General features: G+C 37.8%; 1 pseudogene; it reads left to right on the top strand.

Annotated features, from left to right (window-relative positions):
* The first annotated feature begins 21378 nt into the window (after positions 1–21378).
* LOC103351999 (succinate--CoA ligase [GDP-forming] subunit beta, mitochondrial pseudogene) lies at positions 21379–22257 on the top strand (annotated as a pseudogene).
* The last annotated feature ends 1314 nt before the right edge of the window (positions 22258–23571 follow it).

Here is a 23571-nt window from a genome sequence, read left to right as displayed (position 1 = left end):
TGAAAAGTTTTACAATGTCATCAACAGTGCATGGTTTTCCCTTACTAACAGAGGAGGATGGCCAGATTGATGAATGAATGGATGGATGGATTGATGGATAGACAGATGGTTAGGGACATGCATGAAGGCATACATACATAGATGCACACACACACAAATATTTCAATGTCTTATGTTAAAGAATCAAAGGGGTATTCTCATTATTACTCTAATTTGTTTTTCTTATCCACTAGTGAAGTATTCATTTTATATGAATAATAATTAGATATTCCAATTTTAAATAGTTCTTCTTAAATATTTTCCTACTTTTCTATAGATTTCAGCATGTTCTTAATTTTAATGAACTGTAAGTGCTGCCTAAACTAAAAAGATTACAGTGTCATCTTCCAGTTAGGTTTGGAACTCTGTTATGGAAAGTTATTAAACAATATAGAAAACCATAAATGAAAATAAATCATGAGTGTAATTATCCATCTTCTATAAATAGTAAATGCCAATATTGTTACAATTATGTGACAAGTTTTCTTTTTATGAAAAATACAGATAGAGTTCAAGTCATTTTGTATACTTTCTCAAACCAATTTCTCTCCCTCATTACACAGAAACATCAATTATCTTCAATTTGGTGTGTATCTTTCTCATTGTGTTCTTCTATGTTACAGGTATTTATCCATTAAACATCTCACAGTATAATTTCGGTTGCCTTACAAGAAAGTTAAATATCACAAGCATCATGCTTTAACTTCCATTTTTCACTCAACATTCCAGTTCTGAAATCAATCCATTTTGATAAAGATCTAGCTCATTATTTAATACCAACATATTCATGGTAATTATATAAAGATATAGTTTATTTTAACAGTTATATAATAGCTCATTTCATCAAGAAATTATGATTGATCAATTAATTATCATAAACATTTAAATCATAAAGATTTAAAATTTTATTTAGCAAGCAATGCTGCGTATATGTGCACAAATTTCTCTAAGTTAAATCTCTAACCATGAAGTATTGAGTTATAAGTTACGGACACTTTCAATCTTATTAGATATTGTCAGATTTCTCTCAAGTCTCTAATGCTTCATTTAGAAGTTTTGCATTTATATTCATAATATAGAAGGCACTATATTTCTTATACTTGCTTTAATTTTTAGTAATAAGCTATTATGGTTTTATAAAGTGAGCTGGGGGCATATATTAATTTTCTGGACTTTGAAAAGATTTATATAGTAGAGATTATGTATTCCTTACTGGTATGATAAAAATAATGTCTACTTTGGCCTGATACTTTTAGAAAGGAGTGGGAATGGGGGCATATTTTTCTACTTTCAGTTCAATGTATTACTTTTTTATTATTCATTTGAAAAGTAAAGAAACAAGGGGAGTGAGGAGACATAGACAGAGATGTCCCATCTGCTGGTTCATTCTCCAAGTGTCCTCAACAGCAAAGCTGTGCTACTTTGAAGCCAGGAGCCTGTAACTTCATCAAGTTATATCACTATCACATGGTTGGGAAGGACCTAAGTACACCAGCCATCACGTTTTGCCTCCCAGGACGCACATTAGCAGGAAGCAAAGGGCGACTTGAATCCAGGCATTCTCAAATGGGACGTGGACACCCCAAGTGGTATCTTTTTTAATGTTTATTTAATAAATATAAATTTCCAAAGTACAACTTTTGGATTACAGCAGCTTTATCCCCCCATAACCTCCCTCCTACCCAAAACCATCACATCTCCCACACCCTCTCCCATTCCATTCACATTAAGATTCATTTTGAATTATCTTTATATACAGAAGATCAATTTAGTATATACTAAGTAAAGATTTCAACAGTTTTCACCCACACAGAAACACAAAGTGTAAAGTACTGCTTGAGTACTAGTTATAGCATTAATTCACATTAAACAACACATTAAGGACAGAGATCCTACATGGGGAGTAAGTGCGCAGTGCCTCCTGTCGTTGACTTAACAATTAACACTCTTATTTATGACGTCAGTAATCACCCTAGGCTCTTGTCATGAGCTGCCAAGGCTATGGAAGCCTCTTGAGTTCGCCAACTCCAATCTTATTTAGACAAGGCCATAGTCAAAGTGGAAGTTCTCTCCTCCCTTCAGAGAAAGGTACATCCTTCGTTGATGGACCCTTCTTTCCACTGGGATCTTACTCACAGAAATCTTTCTTTTAGGTCATTTTTTTTTTTTTGCCAGAGTGTCTTGGCTTTCCATGCCTGAAATACTCTCATGGGCTCTTTAGCCAGACTCACATGCCTTAAGGGCTGATTCTGAGGCCAGGGTGCTGTTTAGGACATCTGCCATTCTATGAGTCTATTGTGCATCCCACTTCCCATGTTGGATCATTCTCTCCTTTTCAATTATATCAGTTAGTATTAGCAGACACTAGTTTTGTTTATGTGATCCCTTTGACACTTAATCCTATCATTATAATCAATTATGAACTGAAACTGATCACTTTGACTAATGAGATGGCATTGGTATATGTCACCTTGATGGGATTGAATTGGAATCCCATGGCATGTTTCTAACTCTACCATTAGGGGTAAGTCCAATTGAGCATGTCCCAAATTGTACATAATTCCCACTCTTATATTTAACAGGGATCACTTTTCAGTTAAGTTTCAACACCTAAGAATAATTGTGTGTTAATTAAAGAGTTCCACCAATGGTATTAAGTAGAACAAAAAATTATTAAAAGGAATAAAGCAGTAAGTTGTTCCTTGAAAGTCAGGACAAGGGCTGCTCAAGTCACTGTTTCTCACAGTGTCCATTTCACTTCAACATGTTTACTTTTTGGTGCTCTGTTAGTTGTCACTGATCAGGGAGCACATATAATATCTGTTCCTTTGGGACTGGCTTAATTCACTCAGCATGATGTGTTCTAGATTCCTCCATCTTGTTGCAAATGATCAGATGTCATTTTTGACTGCTGTATAGTATTCTATAGAGTACATATCCCATAATTTCTTTATCCAGTCTACTGTTGATGGGAATTTAGGTTGATTCCAGGTCTTAGCTATTGTGAATTGAGCTGCAATAAACATAGAGGTGCAAACAGCTCTTTTATTTGCCAATTTCATTTCCTTTGGGTAAATTCCAAGGAGTGGGATGGCTGGGTTGTATTCAGGTTTCTGAGGAAACTCCAAAATGACTTCCATAGTGGATTGACCAGTTTGCATTCCCACCAACAGTGGGTTAGTGTCCCTTTTTCCCCACATCCTCACCAGCATCTGTTGTTAGTTGATTTCTGTATGTAAGCCATTCTAACTGGGTTGAAGTGAAACCTCATTGTGGTTTTGATTTGCATTTCCCTGATTGCTAGTGATCCTGAACATTTTTTCATGTGTCTGTTGGCCATTTGGATTTCCTTTTTTGAAAAATGTCTATTGAGGTCCTTGGCCCATCTCTTAAGAGTTTTTTTTTTTGTTGTTGTTGTTATTGTTGAGGAATTTCTTGATCTCTTTGTAGATTCTGGTTATTAAACCTTTATCAGTTTTATAGTTTGCAAATATTTTTTCTCTTTCTGTTGGTTGCCTCTTCACTTTCCTGACTGTTTCTTTTGCAGTACAGAAACTTCTCAATTTGATGTAATCCCAATTGTTAATTTTTGCTTTGACTTCCTGTGCCTCTGGGATCTTTTCCAAGAAGTCTTTGCCTGTGCCGATAATTTGCAGGGTTTCTCCGATGTTCACTTTAACAATTAAGATGGCATTTTTATCACCAAGTTTAATGGGATTTGGAGTCCGATGACAACTTTTTAATCTGTACCCACAGAAGTAAGTCCGTAGGAATGTAAGCAGAACTCTACAGCTTTATATTTACAGACTTCTACCTCCCTCTATTATTCCTACTCTTATTTTTTTTACTGAGATGCATTTTCAATTGACTTTATACACATATGATTAACTCTAGTTAAGTAAAGAGTTCAACAAATAGTAGAAAGAAAAACCAAAAAATGAAACTTCCAGGACTATGTTGCATATCAATGTTGAGAGCGGGCATCTTTGTCTGGCTCCAGATCTCAGTTGGATGCTTCCAACTTTTCCTCATATAATAGGATGCTGGCCATGGGTTTGTCATAAATTCCCTTGATTGGCTAGAATTTGGTTGAGGATTTTTAAACTATGTTCATCAGGAAAACTGGTCTGTAATACTCTTTCTCTGCTGCATCTTTTTCAGGTTTAGAAATTAAATTGATGCTGGCTTCATAGAAAGAATTTGGGAGGATTTCTTCCCTTTCAATTGTTTTGGATAACTTGAGAATTATTGGACTTAGTTCTTTAAATGTCTGGTAGAATTCAGCAGTGAAACTATAATGTCCTGATAGAGAGAGAGTTGGTATAGAAAGAGATATATAATATATCATATGTACATACATAGAAACAGAGGTGGGGTAAGATTTATTATAAAGAATTGACTCCTGCAATATTGGAGTCTGGCAAAGCCCACAATCTGGAGTGAGCAAGCTGGAGAGCCAGGAGAGTTATGGTTTATTTCCAGTTCAACAGCCAGTAGGCTGTAGATCCAGGAAGAGATGATATTTTGGTTCAAGTCTAATAGCAGGAAACAATCTAATGCCTCAGTTCAAAGACTGTCAGACAGGAAGAATTCTGTCTTTCTCTTCTATTCATGCTTTCTGGATAAGGCACATCCATAGTGGGGAGGGCAATTTGCATTACTCAGTCTGTCAATTCAAATGTTAATCTCATAAAAACACCCTCACAGACACAACCAGAATATTGTTTTATCCGGGCGTCACTTCCCATTGTCAAGTTGACACACAGAATTAACCATTGCAAACAAATACTAGTAAAATATTATACTGTGCATGTATGATGCTACCATAATTGATTAGAATTATAAAACACATTAGAATGTTTTATATTTCAATGTAATAACAATAAATCAATTTGATTGAGGATTTTGGGTATGGATTTTCACTTTAGTATTGTTTGACTTTGTTTTTTAACAGAGTGCCCAGTTGTTCAACTACATTAATTGCCAAGTCCTTTCTAAACAAGCAGTTGTGTCTATGTTAAATTGACTGGAATGTTAACAGCCTAGTAACTTTAAAAAGGGGCAAAGCTTCCCAAAACAGATCATCAATATATAGTGCTAGGCTTGAAAGTCTATGAACAATCTTTCCTGCTATTAATCCTACAACAGTATCAAAGAACATTGTTGAATGTATCAGAAAAATAGAGCAATAAAGTGATACAAATGTGAAATTTTATTTTTATTTTTCATCAGCTCACATCAATGACTTAGAGTGAGAATTAAGTGCATTGAAGAGAAAATGTAATTTATGGAATGAAAACTAAGCTAGAAATTTCTCAGAGACAGAGTGGCAAGGAATGCATGGTATAAAAATAACAATAAAATTTTCTAAGCTTTAATTGCAATTAATACTGCCCAGTTACCTAAAGCTACATTCAAATCATTTTCTTTTAATTGACCATATTGTGCTTTCTTAATAATTTTTCAAGTCATGAGGATTCAAATTTTATGCACATGGTTGATTATACTACAATGTCTGAAATATGGTATTAAAGGGACATTTTAAAATAAAGTATAATATTGAATAAAACTGCTTGACATATGAACATATAGTTGAAAATGAAGGGTTAAACCAATACCTAAAGAATGCTTTGCCTCTGTTCCTGAGATATTCTAAAATTAAATACTTTGGAGAAAAACATTTATTTTTAGGTGTTCAAGCCATTAATGGAGAGAGAATTGCTGGGAAGATATTTAAGTTATAGATATCATTTTTAAACAAATAGAAAAATACAGAGGTCTTAACAAAATATATAATCTAAACAAATGAAAAAATAATAGCTATTATTTATTGACAAATTAATATGTCGCAGGCATTTCAGCCTTATTATATCTAATTATCATATTCATAACCTTTCTTCAAGATAGGTACTAGCTATTCCTCTTACACTACTACCACACACTTAGCTTTACCCCACTAGAAATGAAGGAACTAAAACTCGAGGATGTTAAGTAAGATAGTAAGGGATAAAGCTGAAGGTCATAAAGTAGAATGAATATGAACCAATTTTACATAGCGCTAAAGCTTATTATACCACACTACCTATAAAGAAATATTCATGCCCTAGGATACAATCATACAGATTACTTCTTTTCCAAAGCAGCCCATCCGTTTTCTCTAGCTGATCTGTCTCTATAAAAACCTATCCATGTTTACTGATGAACAGTTGTAAAATATACAGGCCAGAAAACAAATAGAAATAGTCAGTAATTACATTACGGCGCATGTTGTGGATGCTGTTTTGTACCACTCTATCCTTTCTTCATGGACTTAATCCCCAAAATATTGGAAAGGTTGTAGCTGCCTGCAAGAGAGACAGCTAGCCCAAACTCACAGTGCTCTCCCAGGTGCAGTCTGCATACATTGTCTAATTGTTGTGTAGTTATAAAAACTCTCCCTGAATAATACAACTGGAGGATTCCAATATGGCAGAATAGGGAACAATATACTGTGCTAGGGTAGGGATCAATATTAAAAACAATAATAAAAAAGTGTAAGAAGTGCACTCTCAGGGGAGAATTAGAGAGAAAACTACAATGGAAATTCTACAGAAGGAAGAGGAACGCTGTGGACCTGTGTGGAAGGTGTGAATGTACCATACAAGCATGAACACAACACACTAAGCAACCAGAGCCAGAGCAGGCAGCACGTTGGAGAAGGTGTGAGACCAAATTGCAGCAGCCTGTAGTGATATAGTTGGAGGGAGAGCATGGCGTGAGTCTGGCCTGGAGACCTAGCACTAGCAGGTACCTGTGGACCAACTGCAAGTAAAAAGGGCACGTACCTCTCACCTCATTCTTCTTACAACAATGCCCGGTACATGGCTGAGAGAGGGTGGACAACATTTTAGGCTTAGGCAGCAGCTGCAGAAACCCTTGTTCATACGCACAGCAACTGGCTGAGACAGGATGCCATCTTCTCAGCAGCATTGGCAGCAGTGGTGGTGAAAGGGCAACATTCAGCCAGTGGCTTTTGTGTATGCACGTGATCCAGAGACTGTAGCGGAGGGAAAAATCTATGGTCTCCACTGACTTTGAGCCTGGCTGGGAGGATTGACTGGCAGCTGGGCACCCATCTAAGACTGTGAGGCACCCAAACCTCCCAACCAACCACAGGCTCCACAACTTAAGCCACTTAGGCAGGGCAGCCACGGATAGCTGGCTTGGGAAACATCTGCCTCTCTGTGGACCAGACAGACTGGCAGGGCAGAGCAGAACCTCTCTTCCAAGCAACTGTGGGAGCCTTGTGTGCTGAGACTGGGGTGACTCAGTGGCTGCACAAGAGTGTTCAGGGTGTAGCTGGGTCTCTGGGCAATCATTTTATGTGATTCCATGTGCTCAGAGCTCCCTGGTTGCCTGGGGTGAGTCATTGCAGCAGGATCTGTGCCTGGAGTGAGGACAGCACAGACCGTTTGTTTGGGTCACATGGTAGCATGGATGAGCATTGCACCCACTGGGGGCTAACACCTGAGATTGATCACCTTGGAGGAGAGGAGGTGTGAGTGTAATCACAGCAACAGATGTGACAATACACCCCTTTTCTGTTTTTTAAGATTTATTTTATTTATTTGAAAGAGTTACAGAGAGAGGAAGAGACAGAGAGAGAGGTCTTCCATCACTGGTTCATTCCCCAGATGGCTGCAGAGGCCAGAGCTGCGCCGATCCGAAGCCAGGATCCAGGAGCTTCTCCTGAGTTTCCCACATGGGTGCAGAGGCCCAAGGACTTGGGCCATCTCCTACTGTTTTCCCAGGACATAGCAGAGAGCTGGATCAAAAGAGAAGCAGCCAGGACTAGAACTGGCGCCCATATGGGATGCCGGCATTTCAGGCCAGGGCATTAACCCATTTGCACCACAGTGCTGGCCCCAATATACCCCCTTTCTTAACAAGAGGAGATCTACCATGCCCAACTTGGGTGTTACCCTCGTTACTCAACCAACCCTCGAGCATTGACAAGAGCTCCCTGGTTGCAGCCAACAAACACCTCTTGGTTTTCACTGAAGTGCAAACATTCCACTCAGCCATAGAGGCATAGTTCAAAGATAAAATCCATCAGAGGAAAAACCAATAAGTATTTTCACAATAGCCTAAAAATAAATGTAGAAATTCAAGAATTTCTTGAATTAAAGGAAATTTACAACAGATACCATAGAAATAAAAAGAATCATCAGGAATTATGACAAAGAGCAGTATGCCAACAAATTGGGAAACATAGAAGAAATGGATAGATTCCTAGACACATACAGTCTACCTAAATTAAGTCGTGAAGACACAGCAAACCTAAACGCATCTCTAACCAAGATAGAGATTGAATCAGTAAAAAAGACGCGCCCCCACAAAGAAAAGCCCAGGACTAGATGGCTTCATGCTGAATTTTACCAGACATTTAAAGAAGAACTAATTCCAGTTCTTCTCAAGTAACACATCAGAAAGATCATTCACCCAGACTAAGTAGGATTTATCCCCAGTACACAGGAATGGTTCAACATTCACAAGTCCATAATATGATACTTGCATTGACAAACTGGAGAACAAAAACCATATGATTATCTCAATAGATGCAGAGAAAAGTATTTGATAAAATATAACATCCTTTCATGATGAAAATCTTAAGCAAATTGGGTATAGAAGGAACATTCCTTAACCCAATCAAGGCAAATTATGATAAACCAATGGCCAGCATCTTATAGAATGGGGGAAAAGTTTTAAGCATTCCCCACAAGGACGCCCACTCTCACCATTTCTATTAATATGAATTAATATTAATATTAATATAATACTATTAATATAGTCCCAGAAGTTTTAGTCAGAACCAATAGGCAGGAAAAAGAAGTCAAAAGGCTACAAATTGGAAAGGAGGAGATTAAACTATCCCTATTTGCAGATGACATGATTCTATATTCTGGGGGTCCAAAAGACTCCACCAAGAGACTACTGGAACTCATAACAGAGTTTGGTAAAGCGGCAGGATATAAAATCATCACAGAAAAATCAACAGCCTTTTTATACACAGACAATTCTATTGCTAAGAAAGAACTTTTTTTAACGTTTATTTAATAAATATAAATTTCCAAAGTACAACTTTTGGATTATAATGGCTTTTCCCCCCATGACCACCCTCCCATCCGCAACCATTCCCATCTGCCTCTCCCTCTCCCATCCCATTCTTCATCAAAATTAATTTTCAATTATCTTTATATACAGAAGATCAACTTAGTATATACTAAGTAAAGATTTCAACAGTTTGCACCCACACAGACACACAAAGTATAAAGTACTGTTTGAGTAGTAGTTTTACTGTTAATTCACATAGTACAACACATTAAGGACAGAGATCCTATATGTGGAGTAGGTGCTCAGTGACTCCCATTGTTGATTTAACAATTGACACTCTTATTTATGATATCAGTAATCACCCGAGGTTCTTGTCATGAACTACAAAGGCTATGGAAGCCTCTTGAGTTCACAAACTCCGATCTTATTTCGACAAGGCCATAGTCAAATTGGAAGTTCTCCTCCCTTCAGAGAAAGGTACCTCCTTCTTCGATGGCCCGTTCTAAGAAATAACTTTTTTTAAAACTTTTATTTAATAAATATAAATTTTTAAAGTACAACTTTTGTATTATATCTGCTTTTCACCCCATAACCTCCCTCCCACCCAAAACCATACCATCTCCTACTCTCTCTCCCATCCCATTTTTCATTAAGATTCATTTTTAAAAATCTTTATATATAGAAGACCGACTTAGTATATACTAAGTAAATATTTCAACAGATTGCATCCACACAGACACACAAAGTATAAAGTACTGTTTGAAGACTAGTTTTACCATTAATTCGCATAGTACAACACATTAAGGACAGAGATCCTACATGGGGAGTAGTGTACAGTGAGTCCTGTTGATTTAACAATTGACACTCTTATGTATGACATCAGTGACCACCTGAGGTTCTTGTCATGAGCTGCCAAGGCTATGGAAGAGTCTTGAGTTCACAAACTCTTACCTTATTTAGACAAGGCCAAAATCAAAGTGGAAGTTCTCTCCTTCCTTCAGAGAAAGGCACCTCCTTCTTTGATGGTCCCTTCTTTTCAATGGATCTCACAGAGATGAAGAAAGAACTTTTTTTTTGACAGGCAGAGTTAGACGGTGAGAGAGAGAGACAGAGAGAAAGGTCTTCCTTCTGTTGGTTCACCCCCCAAATGGCTGCTATGGCAGGCGTGTTGTGCTGATCCAAAGTCAGGAGCCAGGTGTTTCCTCCTGGTCTCCCATGGGGTGCGGGGCCCAAGCACTTGGGCCATCCTCCACTGCACTCCCGGGCCACAGCAGAGAGCTGGACTGGAAGAGGAGCAAACGGGACAGAATCTGGTGCCCCAACCGGGACTAGAACCCGGTGTGCCAGCACCGCAGGCGGAGGATTAGCCTAGTGAGCCATGATGCCGGCCAAGAAAAAACTTTTAAGGTCCATCCCATTCACAGTAGTTCCAAAAAGAAATAACTATCACAAAATACATTTAACAAAGGAAGTCAAAGACACCTGCAATGAAAAGCATAAGACATTAAAAAAAGGAATAGAAGACATTAAAAAATTGAAAAAACTTCCATATTCATGGATTGGAAAAATCAATATCATACCACCCTAAGCAATTACAGACCTAATGCGATCTCAATTATAATACAAACAACATTTTTCTCACACCCAGAAAAATGATGCTAAAATTCTTATGGAAAAAGAAGAGCCCACAAATAGCTAAAGAAGTCTTTTTTTTAAACTTTCGTTTAACAAATATAAATTTCCAAAGTACAGTTTATGGATTACAGTGGCTTTCCCCTCCCCCCCATAACTTCCCTCCCACCCACAACCCTCCCATCTCCCAATACCTCTCCCACTCCATTCACATCAAGATTCATTTTCTATTCTCTTTATATACAGAAGATCAATTTAGTATATATTAAGTAAAGATTTCATCAGTTTGCACCCACACAGAAACACAAAGTGTAAAGTACTGTTTGAGTACCAGTTATAGCATTAATTCACATTGTACAACACATTAAGGACAGAGCTCCCACATGAGGAGTAAGTGCACAGTGACTCCTATTGTTGACTAAACAAATTGACACTCTTGTTTATTGCGTCAGTAATCACCCTAGGCTCTTGTCATGAGTTGCCAAGGTTATGGAGGCCTTTTGAGTTCGCCAACTCCGAACTTATTCAGACAAGGTCATAGTCAAAGTGGAAGTTCTCTCCTCCCTTCAGAGAAAGGTACCTCCTTCTTTGATGGCCCGTTCTTTCCACTGGGATCTCACTCGCAGAGATCTTTCACTTAGGAAATTTTTTTTTGGCCAGAGTGTCTTGGCTTTCCATGCCTAAAAAACTCTCATGGGCACTTCAGCCAGATCCAAATGCCTTACGGGCTGATTCTGAGGCCAGAGTGCTGTTTAGGACATCTGCCATTCTATGAGTCTGCTGTGTATCCTGTTCCCAAATGGATTGTACTCTCCTTTTGAATTCTATCAGTTAGTATTAGCAGACACTAGTCTTGTTTATGTGATCCCTTTGACACTTAATCCTATCATTATGATCAATTATGCTGTTTTGATTACAACTGCCCTGTAGTATGTCCTGAAATCTGGTATTGTGATGCCTCCAGCTTTGTTTCTGTTGTACAAGATTGCTTTAGCTATTTGAGGTCTCCTGTGTCTCCATATGAATTTCAGCATCATTTTTTCCAGATCGGAGAAGAATGTCTTCGGTATTTTGATTGGTATCACATTGAATCTATAAATTGCTTTTAGGAGAATGGACATTTTGATAATATTGATTCTTCCAATCAAGGAGCATGGAAAATTTTGCCATTTTTTGGTATCCTCTTCTATTTCTTTCTTTGAGATTATGTAATTCTCATCATAGAGATCTTTAATGTCCTTGGTTAAGTTTATTCCAAGGTATTTGATTGTGTTTTTTTGGCTATTTTGAATGGGATTGATCTTAGAAGTTCTTTCTCAGCCGCGGCATTGCCTGTGTATACAAAGGCTGTTGATTTTTTAACATTGATTTTATATCCTGCTACTTTGCCAAACTCTTCTATGAGTTCCAATAGTCTCTTAGTAGAGTTCTTTGGACCCCTTAAAAAAAGAATCATATCGTCTGCAAAGAGTGATAGTTTGAGTTCTTCCTTCCCAATATGTATCCCTTTAATTTCTTTTTCTTGCCTGATGGCTCTGGCTAAAACTTCCAGAACTATATTGAATAGCAGTGGTGAGAGTGGGCATCCCTGCCTGGTACAGATCTCAGTGGAAATGCTTCCAACTTTTCCCCATTCAATAGGATGCTGGCCGTGGGTTTATCATAAATTGCTTTGATTGTATTGAGGAATGTTCCTTCTATACCCAATTTGTTTAGATTTTTCATCATGAAAGGATGTTGTATTTTATCGAATGTTTTGTCTGCATCTATTGAGATAATCATATGGTTTTTCTTCTGCAGTTTGTTATTGTGGTGTATCTCATTGACTGATTTGTGAACATCGAATCATCCCTGAATACCAGGGATAAATCCCACTTGATCTGGGTGGATGATCTTTCTGATGTGTTGTTGCAGTCTATTGGACAGAATTTTATTGAGGATTTTTGCATCTATGTTCATCAGGGATATTGGTCTGTAATTTTCTTTCAATGCTGCATCTTTTCTGGCTTAGGGGTTAATGTGATGCTGGCTTCATAGAAAGAATTTGGGAGGATTTCCTCTTTTTCAATTGTTCTAAAGAGTATGAGAAGAATTGGATTTAGTTCTTCTCTAAATGTTTGGTAGAATTCAGCAGTGAATCCATCTGGTCCTGGGCTTTTCTTTGTTGGGAGGGCCTTTATTATTGTTTCAATTTCTATCTCAGTTATGGGTCTGTTTAGGTTTCTATGTTTTCATGGTTCAGTTTAGGTAGGTTGCACGTGTCCAGCAATCTATCCATTTCTGATAGACTTCCCTCTTTGCTGGCATACAAGTCCTTGTAGTAATTTCTGATGACTCTTTTTATTTCTGTGGTATCTGATGTTACTTTTCCTTTTTCATCTCAGATTTTATTGATTTGGGTCTTTTCTCTTCTTTTTTTAGTTATTTGGGCCAATGGGGTGTCAATTTTTTAATTTTTTCAAAAACCAGCTCTTCATTTGGATGATCTTTTGTAATTTTTTTTTTTTGGATTCAATCCTGTTGATTTCTTCTCTGATTTTAATGATTTCTCTTCTCCTACTAGATGTGGGTCTGGTTTGCTGCAGTTTTTCTAGATCCTTGAGATGCGTGGAAAGCTCATTTATTTGGTCCTTCACAATTTCTTGATGTAGGCACCTATTGCTATAAACTTTCCTCTCAACACTGCTTTTGCTGTATCGCATCAATTTTGTATGTTGTGTTGTTATCCTCATTTACTTCCAGAAAGTTTTTGATTTCTCTTTGGATTTCTTCTATGACCCAGTGTTCATTCAGGAGCATGTTGTTCAGTCTCCATGTGTCTGCATATGCTCTAGGGATTCCTGAGTTGCTAATTTCCACCTTCATTCCATTGTGGTCTGAGAAGCTGCATGGTATGATTCTAATTATTTTGAATTTGCTGAGACTTGCTTTATGGCCTAGTATGTGGTCAGTCCTAGAGTAGGTTCCACACACTGCTGAGAAGAATGTAAAATCTTTAAATGTAGAATTGAAAGTTCTGTAGATATCTGTTAGATCTATTTAGGGCATAGTGTTGATTAAATCTGCTGTTTCCTTGTTGATCTTCTGTCTGGTTGATCTGTCTATTTCTGAGAATGAAGTATTGAAGTCCCCCCAGTACTATTTTATTTTAGTCTAAGTTTTCCTTTAAGTCCCTTAACATATATTTTAAATAAACCAGTGCCCTGTAATTAGGTGCATATATATTTATAATAGTTATATCTTCCTGTTGAATTGATCCCTTAATCATTATATAGTGCCCCTCTTTGTCTCTCTTAACAGTTTTTGTGTTAAAGTTTATTTTGTCTGATATTAGGATGGTTACACCACCTCTTTTTCTGGTTTCTGTTGGTTTGGAATATTTTTTTCCAACCTTTCACTTTCAGTCTGCATTCATCTTTGTTGGAAATACGTGTTTCTTGTAAGCAGCAAATGGATGAGTTTTGTTCCTTAATCCATTCAGCCAGTCTGTGCCTTTTAACTGGAGAGTTGAAGCAATTAACGTTCAATATGACTATTGATAAGTGGTAACTTTGCCCTGCCATTTTCCCAAAGATATTTTCTAGTATATACTTTGAACTTCCTGTGATCTTTTACTGCAGTTTTCTTCCTTTACCTTCTTTCATATTGATGGCCGTGTTTCTGTGTGTAATACATCATTAAGCATCTTTTGCAGGACTGGACGAGTGGTGACAAATTCTCTCAATTTCTGTTTGTTATGAAAGGTCTTTATTTCACCTTCATTCACAAATGAGAGCTTTGCAGGATATGATATTCTGGGGTGGCAGTTTTTCTCTCTTAGTACCTAGGCTATATCTCACCATTCCTTTCTAGCCTGTAGGGTTTCTGATGAGAAGTCTGCTGTGAGTCTAATTGGAGATCCTCTGAGAGTAATCTGGCTTTTCTCGCACATTTTAGAATCTTTTCTTTATGTTTCACTGTGGTGAGTTTGATTACAACATGTCATGGTGAGGATCTCTTTTGGTCATGTTTATTTGGGTTCTATGTGCTTCCTGTACTTGGATGTCTCTTTCCTTCTCCAAACCCGGGAAGTTTTCTGCTAGTATATGACTAAAAAGGCCTTCTAATCCTTTCTCTCTCTCCATGCCTTCAGAACTCCTAGAACCTGAATCTTGGGTTTTTTAATAGTATCCTGTAAATTCTCAACAATATTTTTTAGATTTCTAATTTCCTCTTCTTTTCTTTGGTTTCACTGTATACTTTCCTGTGCTCTATCTTCTAAGTCTGATATTCTCTCTTCTGCTTCACTCATTCAGTTTTTAAGGCTCTCTAATATGTTTGTCATTTGATCTGTTGAATTCTTCATTTCATTTTGATTTCTCCTTAAGATTTCATTTTCATGAGAGAGATTTTCTGTCCTGTCCTATATGGATTTCTGTAGATAATGCATTTGTTTTTGAGAACTTCTAAATGTTCTTATCATAATTTTTTTGAAATCCATATGTTGCATTTCTTCTATCTCATCATCTTCATAATCTTGTATTGGGGTGTCTTGTTCATTTGGGGGTGTCATAATGTCTTCCTCGTTTCTTGTTTCCTTGGTTTCTGCATTTGTTGGTATGCATTGTGGAGATATTCTTTGGTTTCTTCTTCTTTTTTTTTTCCTTGCTGTGGTGGTTTTTCTCGTTATATTATGACTCTAGATTAAGTGGACTGTCTGCTTCTAATGGATCCTTAGAGGCTTGCGATGGGTGTGGCCAGAGAGCTCTGTTCAGTTCTTCAGGGTTAAGGGTGTGCCAAAGGTGACACACCCAGGTTAGGCATGGTAAATCTTCTCTCTCTCTCTCTCTCTCTCTCTCTCTCTCTTTTATTCAGAAGGGAAGTAATTCCCCACAGCTTATCATAATTGAAGGCAGTCATTGTCTGAGCTCTGGCCCCTCCCTTTCCACCCTTTCCAGCGCTGGTATGTAGACTTGGTGGCTGGGGTCCTGAGCCATGGGTGCCCGTGCCCTCCTCTAGGTCCACCATGTCCCACTAGTACCAGAAGAGTTTCCTCTGCAGTTTTTTCCCTAACTCTTCCCTGAAACTTCAAGATCTCCACTTTAATTAAACTATCTTTTCCAGGACTATCATTGTGCTCCCTCCCTATTCTGCCATCTTGGAGGAAGCCCTAAAGAAGTCTTATAGAACAAAAAAAACAAAGCCTGAGTCATAACACTACCAGATTTCAAGACACACTACAGGGCAGTTATAATCAAAACAGCCTGATACTGGCACAAAAATAGACCTGTAGAGCAATGGAACAGAATAGAAATTCCAAAAATCTAGTCCAGCTCTCTGCTGTGGCATGGGGAAAGCAGTAGAAGATGGCCCAAGTGCTAAGGCCCCTGCACCCACGTTGGAGACTTAGAAGAAGAACCTGGCTCTTGGCTTCAGATTGGCACAGCTCCGGCCATTTCAGCCATCTGGGGAGTAAACCAATGGAAGGAAACCTTTCTCTCTATCTCTCCCTCTCACTGTCTATAACTCTACCTCTCAAATTAAAAAAATGCTATATATAACAACAAAGAAATTCAAGAATACCATCAACATTTCAAAATGACTCCTTATGGTTTCAGATACTTTTAAGAATGGTGTGGTAACCTACTCTTTATCTAACGATGACTTCTACTTATAGCTCTTCTTGTAAAGAGAAGAAGGAATAATAAATTATGGGAAGTGATTTTTTTTTAACTCAGAGTATATAGATATCTTCCCTTTTGCAGGGCTAAACCTTTTTGGTATTCACATCATATGAATGATAAGGGGCAGAAAGGAAGAGCCATTATGGACAATAAGGTATGGTTTAAGTCTTTCATTGTCACCATTATTTAGATTTCTGTCTGTCTATTTGGATGACCACATCGAGGAGGAAGCCCTAGGGCTACATCAAGCTCCTGAGAGATCTGATTCTCCTTCTTTAGTTTCTATACCTAAATGTAGCAGAACCATTACATTTGGTGAGGTTGATTAGACAAAACCAGACTGAGTATGTAGCTTAAGTTGGAAACCATAAATGAATGATATCAAAAAATTTAGATGTTAAAGAGATGATTAAGAGGAAGACATGTTCTTGTATGAAATTAAATAAAATTACATGGTATCACTTAATCAAATCAAGTGAGCACAATTTTTGTGTATGCATGGATGTGCCCTCATGTGTGTTTGTATGTATGTGTGCATTGTGTGAGAAGAGGAAGGCATGTTCAGCATAAATGAGAATTTACATTTTGAAAATAGTTTCATATCATGTATTTCCTGAAAGTTCTGATGAGTGTTCAAGTGATTCTACATGAACAAAGATAGCTGTCACTGTACTGAATTTGAAACTTGAGTTCTTGTGCGGGCCTGCCGCACAAGTTGAACACAACCTGAAGGAGGGAGTGGGAATGAAAAGAGGGACAAAGGCACAGATAATGGAGCCAAGACAACTAGGCTGATCAAGGCTCATTTATTCCAGTGTCTCAGCGATATTTATACATAACCAGCTACAGCTCAAAGAAGCAACATACGCAAGCAGCTTATCGGGCCTCCGGTAACACAGATAATTTTAACAGAGTGTTCTTGATCATTATCCTCCTTCAGGATGGGAGTATATGACTTTCTTATCTCAGGAATTCCACATGCCAAGATTGGTCTTGACTTGTCCAAAGGCTGACTACAAGTTCTCATATGATCAAATCTTCTCAAATAAACTTTATAGCTAATACAGATGTGCCAAGGATTATTTGATGACTTGATTGTTAATTCTTTAAAAATCCTTTTGATTGACCCAAGAGCCAGATGTCCAACTTCCATATCCTTATTATCATTAAGTAAACTGAAAGTAGAGCTATGTAAAAAAGTAAGAGTGGGAATGGGAGAGGGAGGAGGAAGAAGAGTCGGAGCGTATGGCAGGAGAGAGGGTAAGGTAGGAAGTATCACTGTGTTCCTAAATCTGTATGTATGAAATACATGAAAATTGCATAACTTAAATAAAATTAGAACATAAAAATAAAAGCTCATTTTATATGGATTAATGAGGCCAAGGTTAATGGAAGAATTTATTTTATCTTATCAAAAAATGTTAAGAATGAAAAAGGGCAGGTGTTCTCCCTTTTACACATCCAGTGTTTGAGGTTATAAATAGCAAGAATAAAGTTGGCCAGTGCCACGGCTCACTAGGCTAATCCTCCGCCTGCGGCGCCGGCACACTGGGTTCTAGTCCCAGTCGGGGCGCCAGATTCTGTCCCGGTTGCCCCTCTTCCAGGCCAGCTCTCTGCTGTGGCCAGGGAGTGCAGTGGAGGATGGCCCAAGTACTTGGGCCCTGCACCCCATGGGAGACCAGGATAAGTACCTGGCTCCTGCCATCAGATCAGCGCAGTGCGCCAGCCGCAGCGCGCTGGCCACTGCAGCCATTGGAGGGTGAACCAATGGCAAAGGAAGACCTTTCTCTTTGTCTGTCTCTCTCACTGTCCACTCTGCCTGTCAAAAAAAAAAAAAAAAAAGAATAAAGTTGACTGTGGACAAGAGCATCAGATATATACAGTTATCTACACCAGTTTTCCCTGAAAAATAAGTTCCTAGAGGCACAAATAGTATTAAGTTTTCATGATTGAAACATAGCTGTCTTTGTGAAATAGAAAACTGTTTTTCTTTATAAATTCATTTTAAATTCAAAGGCAGGAAGTTTATAAGAAAGGAGAATGAGGAGAACAGAGTTGCTTTTTATACTGTGAATGAAGAAAGGCTAACTCAAGCCTCTTTAAACATAAAGCATGCATTTATACTTTGAATTGATTAACCTAACTACCTAACCACTGCTTTTATTTGCTATCTTTTACTTTGTTTTTAAATGGCACATAACAATTCTACATATTTATGAAGTATATTGTGATATTTTGATACATGTGTACATTATGTAATAATCAAATTTATTTAGTGTATCAGTCACCTCATATATTTATAATTTCTTTGTGATGTCAACTTTCAAAATGTCCTCTCCTTTAGCTATGTTGAAATATTTATTACAATGTTAACCATAGTCGACCTACTATGCATTAGAGCATGGAACTTATTCCTCCTATGTAACTTTAACGTTTTACATGTCAACCAATCTCTCCCCAGCCTCTGGTAACCTATATTCTCCTCTCTACATCTATGAGATGAAGTTCTCTAAATTTCGCATGAGTGGGAAAGTGCTTTATTAAAAGAGATTTAATTCCTCCTCATGTGTCTCCATACAAAGTACATTTGTATGTGGTTTTCTATAAATTTGCATTTGTGTTTCAGCAAAAATGGGCTATTATGTTATTTAAGCAAATATTATAAACAAAGTAGTAAAAACACTTTATATTCCTTTAACTCTTTATGGTTTATGAGGCACTTTGACATATATTTGTACTAAAACTGCATATAAGACCTATAAATTAGTTTCGTTGAATCCAGAACTCTGAGAAACTATGTGACTTATCCAAGCACAAGAAACAAATGAAACATCAGAAGTAGGACTGATCCCTGTCTCTAAATTGCATCTTGTTTCTCCATTATAGCATGCTGTTCAAAAGTTTAAATTCAAAGTGAGGAAAAGCATACGTTTACCTAAAAATGTAATGCACCACAGGAGATGGCCCAAGTACTTGGGTTACTTCCAACCATGTAGGAGACCCAGACAATGATCTGGTTTCTTGGCTGTGTCTTGGTCCAGACCTGCTTTTGCAGTCATATAAGGTGTGAAGCAGCAGATGGAAGATTTCTCTCTCTCTTTCTGAATCTTTCTCTGTCTCTTTCCTCTCTTCTTGTCACTCTGCCTTTCAAATAAATAAATAATTTTTTAAAAAAGACAGTAGAGATTTTTTTAGTTTTTAAATTTTATTTGAGGTATACAAATTTCATGTATTTCATATATAAAGATTTAGGAACGTAGTGATACTTTCCACCCTATCTTCCCTCCTGCCCATACTCCCACTTTTATTCCTTCTCCCTCTCCTATTCCCACTCTTAATTTTTACAAAGATCTATTTTGAGTTTACTTTATACCCATAAGATTAATCCCACACTAAGTAAACAGTTCACCAAATAGTAAGAAAAAAAAAACATTCCTCAACATTCCTTGTCTTGACTGTTTCTTGCTTATTTCACTAAGTATAATGTTTTCTAGCTGCAACCATTTTGCTGCAAAAGAAAGGATTTCATTCTTTTTTTTACAGCTGAATAATATTCCAAAGTGCTTATAAAGAATGTATGGTTTCTATGAACTGCCTAAGAGTTCAACTAAGATCATAAAATATTTTCCTATGGAAAGTCTTCTCATTTTCATTGCCACAGTAAGAGTATAAGAATGAATTTTGCAATTTTTGAGTAGTAATTGTTCTTTTAGATATCTGGTAGTAAAAAAGGCTATATATGATATATATAATATATAAAATCAATCTATTATAAAATCAAATAAATAAAAATACAATTTTTTCAGTGCAGAAGAAAAAGCTCTAGGATAAAGAAGAATTTTTTTAAATAAACATAACCATACCTTGGCAATTTTGCATGTTTTTAAAAAATATTCATTTAGTTATTTGAAAGGCAGGGTGACAGAGAGAGAGGGAGAGATAGAGAGAGGAGGAGATCTTCCATCTACTGGTTCACTCTCCAAAATGACTGTAACAGCTGTGGCTGGGCCAGGCCAAAGCCAGGATCCAGAAATTTCATCCTGGTCTCCCTTCCCATGTGGGTGGAAGGGGCCCAAGGACTTAGACCATCTTCCACTGCATCCCCAGGCATATTAGCAAGAAGTTTGATTGAAAGTAGATTAGCTGGGACTTTAACTAGCACTACAATATGGGCTGCTGGCATCACATTTTGTAGCTTAACCTACTGTGACACAAAACATGGCCAATTTTGTGCTTTAAAAACAAGTTCATGGGCTGGTGCTGTGGCATAGTGGGTAAAGCTGCCACCTGCAGTGCCGGCATCCTATATGGGCGCCAGTTCAGGACTCAGCTGCTCCACTTCTGGCCCAGGTCTCTGCTATGGCCTGGAAAAGCAGTGGAAGATGGCCCAAGTCCTTGGGCCCCTGCACCCATGTGGGAGACCCAGAGGAAGCTCCTGGCTCCTGGCTTTGGATCAGCACAGCTCTGGCTGTTGTGGCCAGAGTGAACCAGTGAATGGAAGACCTCTCTCTTTCTCTGCCTCTCCTTCTCTCTCTGTATAACTCTTTCAAATAAATAAATAAATATTTTTTTAAAAAAGTTAATTTTTTTCGTTTTAAAACTTAATTTTTTAATCTTTTGCCACATTCACTTCAAGTTTAGACATTACATATGCACATGTATATACTACTTTTTTTGAAAATTGAGATACTCATATAAAACTGAGGGATTCGTGACAGTGATCATAATATGGGGAAAGAAGGATATATTGTCATGTACATTGTACGATTCAATAAAGCAATATTTTGGAGTCATATATTTTTAGAATGAGTTTGGCATATTTTGTAGTAGAAATTTTATTTTGTTGCACAAATTAATTTTTAAAAAAAGTTTGAAAGGCAGAGAGACAGACAGAAAGATCTCCCATCTACTAATTCATTTCCAAAATGCCTCCAACAGCCAGAACTGAAATATGTCAAAGCAAGGCACCAAAAATTCATTCCTGGTCTTCTACATGGATGGATTCTACAATGGCCCAGTGCTGGGGGCAGCCCCCATTGTAGGGGATGAAATTGAAGAGGTGGCAGCTGTGAATCCACAACTTATTTTTGAGGAGAAAACTGGCATTTTTGAAGGGATAAAAGACAGCCAAGCTCAGTGGGTGGCAAAAAAATCTAGGCTTCCTTGGGGCTTTGAAACACCAGGCTGCAGATCAAATTAAGAAGCTACACAGTCTCTTCCTGGAGAGTTGATGCTACTCAGGTGGAAGTGAATCCTTTTGGTGAAACTCCAGAAGGACAAGTTGTCTGTTTGATGCCAAGGTAAACTTTGATGGCAATGACAATGCAGTTTCCACAAAAGGACATCTTTACTATGGATGGATGACAAATAAGAAAATGAGCCCATTGAAAATGAAGCTGCCAGATATAATCTAAAATACATTGGACTGAATGGGAACATTGCCTGTTTTATGTATGGTGCAGGGTTCACTGTGGCTACTTGTGACATAATTTTCCTTAATTAAGGGAAGCCAGCCAACTTCTTGGACTTTGGTAGTGGCATAATGGTAGCTCAAGTCTATCAGGCATTCAAATTCTTCACCTCTGATCCTAAGGTTGAAGCCATCCTTGTCAGCATTTTTGGTGTCATGGTTAACTGTGCCATCATTGCCAATGGGATCACCAAAGCCTGTTGAGAACTAGAGATCAAGGTACTTCTTAGTGGTCTATCTTGAATGAACAAATGTCCAAGAGGCTCAGAAAATACTCAACACAGTAGGCTCCCCATCACTTTGATCATTGACCTAAATTACGCAGCCAAGAAAGCTGCAGCCAGTGTGGCCAAGAACTGATTCCTCTGTCCTGATCTCCTGGAGATGAAGGCCATGTTTGCATTGAAGAGATGATTCATCAATGTGAAGGAAATGGTGATCTCAGATGAGGAAAAAGGGGGAGAAGAATGAGCAAAAATCACTGTATAAATCCATATTTGTTTCAATTCAGAGTTTTTATAAGAATTCTGTCCCGTGTGCTCATACTTTTTTTTATATCACAGTTAAGTCTGCTTAGTAGGCAGTGTTTTGCCAACTTTGAGAAGCAGCTTATGTGGCCAAATTATGGACATGTATACAGAATATGAAAATTAGGCCCTGATTCATTGACAAGAATTTTGGTAGACATTTAATTCTATATAATAATTTTTAAAAATACAGTCCACAAAAAACTCAGACATGATTACATTTAACATATTAGCTACCAAAAGAGTACAACTGCAACATTTAAGCAAATCACTATTGCACTATGCAACACTTTCTACAAGTTTCTGGTTCTAACACATGTCTGAGATATCATAAATCTTTCAAAATATATTTTACAATGGCAGGTCCAAATTGGCAAACTATGCAAGTGTTTTTCCATTTGCCTTAATATTGAACATTCTGTTTAGTTCACACTAAGAGTAAAGCCAGAAGTTTTATTTGTGATTTTAGGGTAGAAGATTTCCTTTTTTTTTTTCTTTACAGGCAGAGTGGACAGTGAGAGAGAGAGGGACAGAAAGAAAGGTCTTCCTTTGCCGTTGGTTCACCCTCCAATGGCCGCCGTGGCCAGCGCGCTGTGGCCGGCGCACCGCGCTGATCCAAAGGCAGGAGCCAGGTGCTTCTCCTGGTCTCCCATGGGGTGCAGGGCCCAAGTACTTGGGCCATCCTCCACTGCACTCCCTGGCCACAGCAGAGAGCTGGCCTGGAAGAGGAGCAACCTGGACAGAATCCGGCGCCCCGACCGGGACTAGAACCCGGTGTGCCAGTGCCGCTAGGTGGAGGATTAGCCTAGTGAGCCGTGGCGCCGGCTGAGATGATTTCATTTTAATGTCATAATTCAAGGATTCTGATTCTTATAATTTTGGGATGAGACAACACTGAAGATAATTGTGTTGAGTGTCAGAGTCTTCTCTCCTCTTCTGTATCTCCCATCCCTGCCTAAATCTACCAACTGTAGTAGAAACATGAGAAAATGCAATTGAGTAGAATGTGCTTTTTACCATAATGCCCATTTTTATATTGTGAAAGAATTTGAAATAGATATCTGTCTAAATTTTGGCAAGCTTTTATCTGTATTAAAATTTAGATAAAATCTTATATTTTGTAATCCTTAAAAATAAGTTTATTTTG

The sequence above is a fragment of the Oryctolagus cuniculus genome, chromosome X (genome assembly GCF_051225735.1).
Source record: "Oryctolagus cuniculus isolate XC-2025 breed Fujian yellow rabbit chromosome X, ASM5122573v1, whole genome shotgun sequence".
NCBI lineage: Eukaryota > Metazoa > Chordata > Mammalia > Lagomorpha > Leporidae > Oryctolagus > Oryctolagus cuniculus.
The sequence above is the reverse complement of the archived record's forward strand: the minus strand, read 5'-3'. Positions and strand labels throughout refer to the sequence as shown.